At 39.4% G+C, this 5,000-nt stretch overlaps 3 non-coding genes across 3 annotated transcripts; all 3 read right to left on the bottom strand.

The window, feature by feature from the left end:
* Window positions 1-1,974: 1,974 nt before the first annotated feature.
* Window positions 1,975-2,047, bottom strand: TRNAF-GAA (transfer RNA phenylalanine (anticodon GAA)). Its single transcript has one exon. It is a non-coding gene; the product is annotated as a tRNA-Phe (tRNA).
* A 510-nt stretch (window positions 2,048-2,557) lies between these two features.
* TRNAF-GAA (transfer RNA phenylalanine (anticodon GAA)) lies at window positions 2,558-2,630 on the bottom strand. The gene has a single exon. It is a non-coding gene; the product is annotated as a tRNA-Phe (tRNA).
* Window positions 2,631-4,890: 2,260 nt separating this feature from the next.
* Window positions 4,891-4,963, bottom strand: TRNAF-GAA (transfer RNA phenylalanine (anticodon GAA)). The gene has a single exon. It is a non-coding gene; the product is annotated as a tRNA-Phe (tRNA).
* Between the last annotated feature and the right edge of the window lie 37 nt (window positions 4,964-5,000).

The raw sequence follows: 5,000 nt of genomic DNA, 5'->3' as shown, positions 1-5,000 counted from the left end.
GGCAGACAAGAGGTTACTTTACAAAAAAGCATGAAATGGGAAACATTCATAGTCTAACCTGAAGGCAAGAACTGTGGAAGCAAGTTTAGAATGAGGACAGAAAGCAAAGTCTATGTTAAATTACTTGTGTTGTATATCAGTTGGAAAAAATTTGATGAATGGAGAAAAAAGTACTGTAGCAGATTCCAAGACCTCTTTTGTCAGAAGCAAGGAACCTCTAAACTGTGCCAAAACCCAGGATTGAACCAGGGACCTTTAGATCTTCAGTCTAACGCTCTCCCAACTGAGCTATTTCGGCCTGCTGCTAGCAGTGGTCTTCATACTTTGATTTGAACCATTCAACAAACTAGATGCATGACCTAGATATTTACCCTTATATGTTAGAGATATGTTTTAAGGAGTCCTGTATCATTCAGCAGTTAACTTGTGCAATGGGTAAATAGCGTTTTTGGGATCCGGGTTAGGTAACGTTTTTTTAACTCTGAATGGACTAGCACTATATTACCCAGACGTATGTGGCCTGAGTAGGTAAGCAATGTCATCTGACTACTGACATCTGTGTTCAAGGGGAAGTTGAAGGTAATGCAGACAAGAGTTTACTTTACAAAAAAGCATGAAATGGGAAACATTCATAGTCTAACCTGAAGGCAAGAAATGTGGAAGCAAGTTTAGAAGGAGGACAGAAAGCAAAGTCTATGTTAAATTGCTTGTGTTGTATATCAGTTGGAAAAAATTTGATGAATAGAGAAAAAAGTACTGCAGCAGATTTCAAGACCTATTTTGTTGAAAGCAAGGAACCTCTCAACTGTGCCGAAAACCGGGATTGAAACAGGGACCTTTAGATCTTCAGTCTAACGCTCTCCCAACTGAGCTATTTCGGCCTGCTGCTAGCTGTGGTCTTCATACTTTGATTTGAACCATTCAACAAACTAGATGCATGACCTGGATATTTACCCTTATATGTTAGAGATATGTTTTAAGGAGTCCTGTATCATTCAGCAGTTAACTTGTGCAATGGGTAAATAGCGTTTTTGGGATCCGGGTTAGGTAGCGTTTTTTTAACTCTGAATGGACTAGCACTATATTACCCAGACGTATTTGGCCTGAGTAGGTAAGCAATGTCATCTGACTACTGACATCTGTGTTCAAGGGGAAGTTGAAGGTAAGGCAGACAAGAGGTTACTTTACAAAAAAGCATGAAATGGGAAACATTCATAGTCTAACCTGAAGGCAAGAAATGTGGAAGCAAGTTTAGAATGAGGACAGAAAGCAAAGTCTATGTTAAATTACTTGTGTTGTATATCAGTTGGAAAAAATTTGATGAATAGAGAAAAAAGTACTGCAGCAGATTCCAAGACCTCTGTTGTCAGAAGCAAGGAACCTCTCAACTGTGCCGAAACCCGGGATTGAACCAGTGACCTTCAGATTTTCAGTCTAACGCTCTCCCAACTGAGCTATTTCGGCCTGCTGCTATCTGTGGTCTTCATACTTTGATTTGAACCATTCAACAAACTAGATGCATGACCTGGATATTTACCCTTATATGTTAGAGATGTGTTTTAAGGAGTCCTGTATCATTCAGCAGTTAACTTGTGCAATGGGTAAATAGCGTTTTTGGGATCCGGGTTAGGTAGCGTTTTTTTAACTCTGAATGGACTAGCACTATATTACCCAGACGTATGTGGCCTGAGTAGGTAAGCAACGTCATCTGACTACTGACATCTGTGTTCAAGGGGAAGTTGAAGGTAATGCAGACAAGAGTTTACATTACAAAAAAGAATGAAATGGGAAACATTCATAGTCTAACCTGAAGGCAAGAAATGTGGAAGCAAGTTTAGAAGGAGGACACAAAGCAAAGTCTATGTTAAATTGCTTGTGTTGTATATCAGTTGGAAAAAATTTGATGAATAGAGAAAAAAGTACTACAGCTGATTCCAAGACCTATTTTGTCAGAAGGAAGGAACCTCTCAACTGTGCCGAAACCCGGGATTGAACCAGGGACCTTTAGATCTTCAGTCTAACGCTCTCCCAACTGAGCTATTTCGGCCTGCTGCTAGCTGTGGTCTTCATACTTTGATTTGAACCATTCAACAAACTAGATGCATGACCTGGATGTTTACCCTTATATGTTAGAGATATGTTTTAAGGAGTCCTGTATCATTCAGCAGTTAACTTGTGCAATGGGTAAATAGCGTTTTTGGGATCCGGGTTAGGTAGCGTTTTTTTAACTCTGAATGGACTAGCACTATATTACCCAGACGTATGTGGCCTGAGTAGGTAAGCAACGTCATCTGACTACTGACATCTGTGTTCAAGGGGAAGTTGAAGGTAATGCAGACAAGAGTTTACATTACAAAAAAGCATGAAATGGGAAACATTCATAGTCTAACCTGAAGGCAAGAAATGTGGAAGCAAGTTTAGAAGGAGGACAGAAAGCAAAGTCTATGTTAAATTGCTTGTGTTTTATTTCAGTTGAAAGAAATTTGATGAATAGAGAAAAAAGTACTACAGCTGATTCCAAGACCTATTTTGTTAGAAGCAAGGAACCTCTCAACTGTGCCGAAACCCGGGATTGAACCAGGGACCTTTAGATCTTCAGTCTAACGCTCTCCCAACTGAGCTATTTCAGCCTGCTGCTAGCTGAGGTCTTCATACTTTGATTTGAACCATTCAACAAACTAGATGCATGACCTGGATGTTTACCCTTATATGTTAGAGATATGTTTTAAGGAGTCCTGTATCAGTCAGCAGTTAACTTGTGCAATGGGTAAATAGCTTTTTTGGGATCCGGGTTAGGTAGCATTTTTTTAACTCTGAATGGACTAGCACTATATTACCCAGACGTATGTGGCCTGAGTAGGTAAGCAATGTCATCTGACTACTGACATCTGTGTTCAAGGGGAAGTTGAAGGTAATGCAGACAAGAGTTTACTTTACAAAAAAGCATGAAATGGGAAACATTCATAGTGTAACCTGAAGGCAAGAAATGTGGAAGCAAGTTTAAAGGAGGACAGAAAGTAAAGTCTATGTTAAATTGCTTGTGTTGTATATCAGTTGGAAAAAAATGTTATGAATAGAGAAAAAAGTACTACAGCTGATTCCAAGACCTATTTTGTTAGAAGCATGGAACTTCTCAACTGTGCAGAAACCCGGGATTGAAGAAGGGACCTTTAGATCTTCAGTCTAACGCTCTCCCAACTGAGCTATTTCGGCCTGCTGCTAGCTGAGGTCTTCATACTTTGATTTGAACCTTTCAACAAACTAGATGCATGACCTGGATATTTACCCGTATATGTTAGAGATATGTTTTAAGGAGTCCTGTATCATTCAGCAGTTAACTTGTGCAATGGGTAAATAGCGTTTTTGGGATCCGGGTTAGGTAGCGTTTTTTTAACTCTGAATGGACTAGCACTATATTACCCAGACGTATTTGGCCTGAGTAGGTAAGCAATGTCATCTGACTACTGACATCTGTGTTCAAGGGGAAGTTGAAGGTAAGGCAGACAAGAGGTTACTTTACAAAAAAGCATGAAATGGGAAACATTCATAGTCTAACCTGAAGGCAAGAAATGTGGAAGCAAGTTTAGAATGAGGACAGAAAGTAAAGTCTATGTTAAATTTCTTGTGTTGTATATCAGTTGGAAAAAAATGTTATGAATAGAGAAAAAAGTACTACAGCGGATTCCAAGACCTATTTTGTTAGAAGCATGGAACTTCTCAACTGTGCAGAAACCCGGGATTGAAGCAGGGACCTTTAGATCTTCAGTCTCACGCTCTCCCAACTGAGCTATTTCGGCCTGCTGCTAGCTGAGGTATTCATACTTTGATTTGAACCATTCAACAAACTAGATGCATGACCTGGATATTTACCCTTATATGTTAGAGATATGTTTTAAGGAGTCCTGTATCATTCAGCAGTTAACTTGTGCAATGGGTAAATAGCGTTTTTGGGATCCGGGTTAGGTAACGTTTTTTTAACTCTGAATGGACTAGCACTATATTACCCAGACGTATGTGGCCTGAGTAGGTAAGCAATGTCATCTGACTACTGACATCTGTGTTCAAGGGGAAGTTGAAGGTAATGCAGACAAGAGTTTACTTTACAAAAAAGCATGAAATGGGAAACATTCATAGTGTAACCTGAAGGCAAGAAATGTCGAAGCAAGTTTAAAGGAGGACAGAAAGTAAAGTCTATGTTAAATTGCTTGTGTTGTATATCAGTTGGAAAAAATTTTTATGAATAGAGAAAAAAGTACTACAGCTGATTCCAAGACCTATTTTGTTAGAAGCATGGAACTTCTCAACTGTGCATAAACCCGGGATTGAAGCAGGTACTTTTAGATCTTCAGTCTAACGCTCTCCCAACTGAGCTATTTCGGCCTGCTGCTAGCTGTGGTCTTCATACTTTGATTTGAACCATTCAACAAACTAGATGCATGACCTGGATATTTACCCTTATATGTTAGAGATATGTTTTAAGGAGTCCTGTATCATTCAGCAGTTAACTTGTGCAATGGGTAAATAGCATTTTTGGGATCCGGGTTAGGTAGCATTTTTTTAACTCTGAATGGACTAGCACTATATTACCCAGACGTATGTGGCCTGAGTAGGTAAGCAACGTCATCTGACTACTGACATCTGTGTTCAAGGGGAAGTTGAAGGTAATGCAGACAAGAGTTTACATTACAAAAAAGCATGAAATGGGAAACATTCATAGTGTAACTTGAAGGCAAGAAATGTGGAAGCAAGTTTAGAAGCAGGACACAAAGCAAAGTCTATGTTAAATTGCTTGTGTTGTATATCAGTTGGAAAGAATTTGATGAATAGAGAAAAAAGTACTACAGCTGATTCCAAGACCTATTTTGTTAGAAGCAAGGAACCTCTCAACTGTGCCGAAACCCGGGATTGAACCAGGGACCTTTAGATCTTCAGTCTAACACTCTCCCAACTGAGCTATTTCGGCCTGCTGCTAGCTGTGGTCTTCATACTTTGATTTGAAC

Source organism: Lissotriton helveticus, chromosome 8, assembly GCF_964261635.1.
Source record: "Lissotriton helveticus chromosome 8, aLisHel1.1, whole genome shotgun sequence".
Lineage (NCBI taxonomy): Eukaryota > Metazoa > Chordata > Amphibia > Caudata > Salamandridae > Lissotriton > Lissotriton helveticus.
Note: the sequence above shows the minus strand (reverse complement) of the source record. Positions and strands in the feature narration are given on the sequence as shown.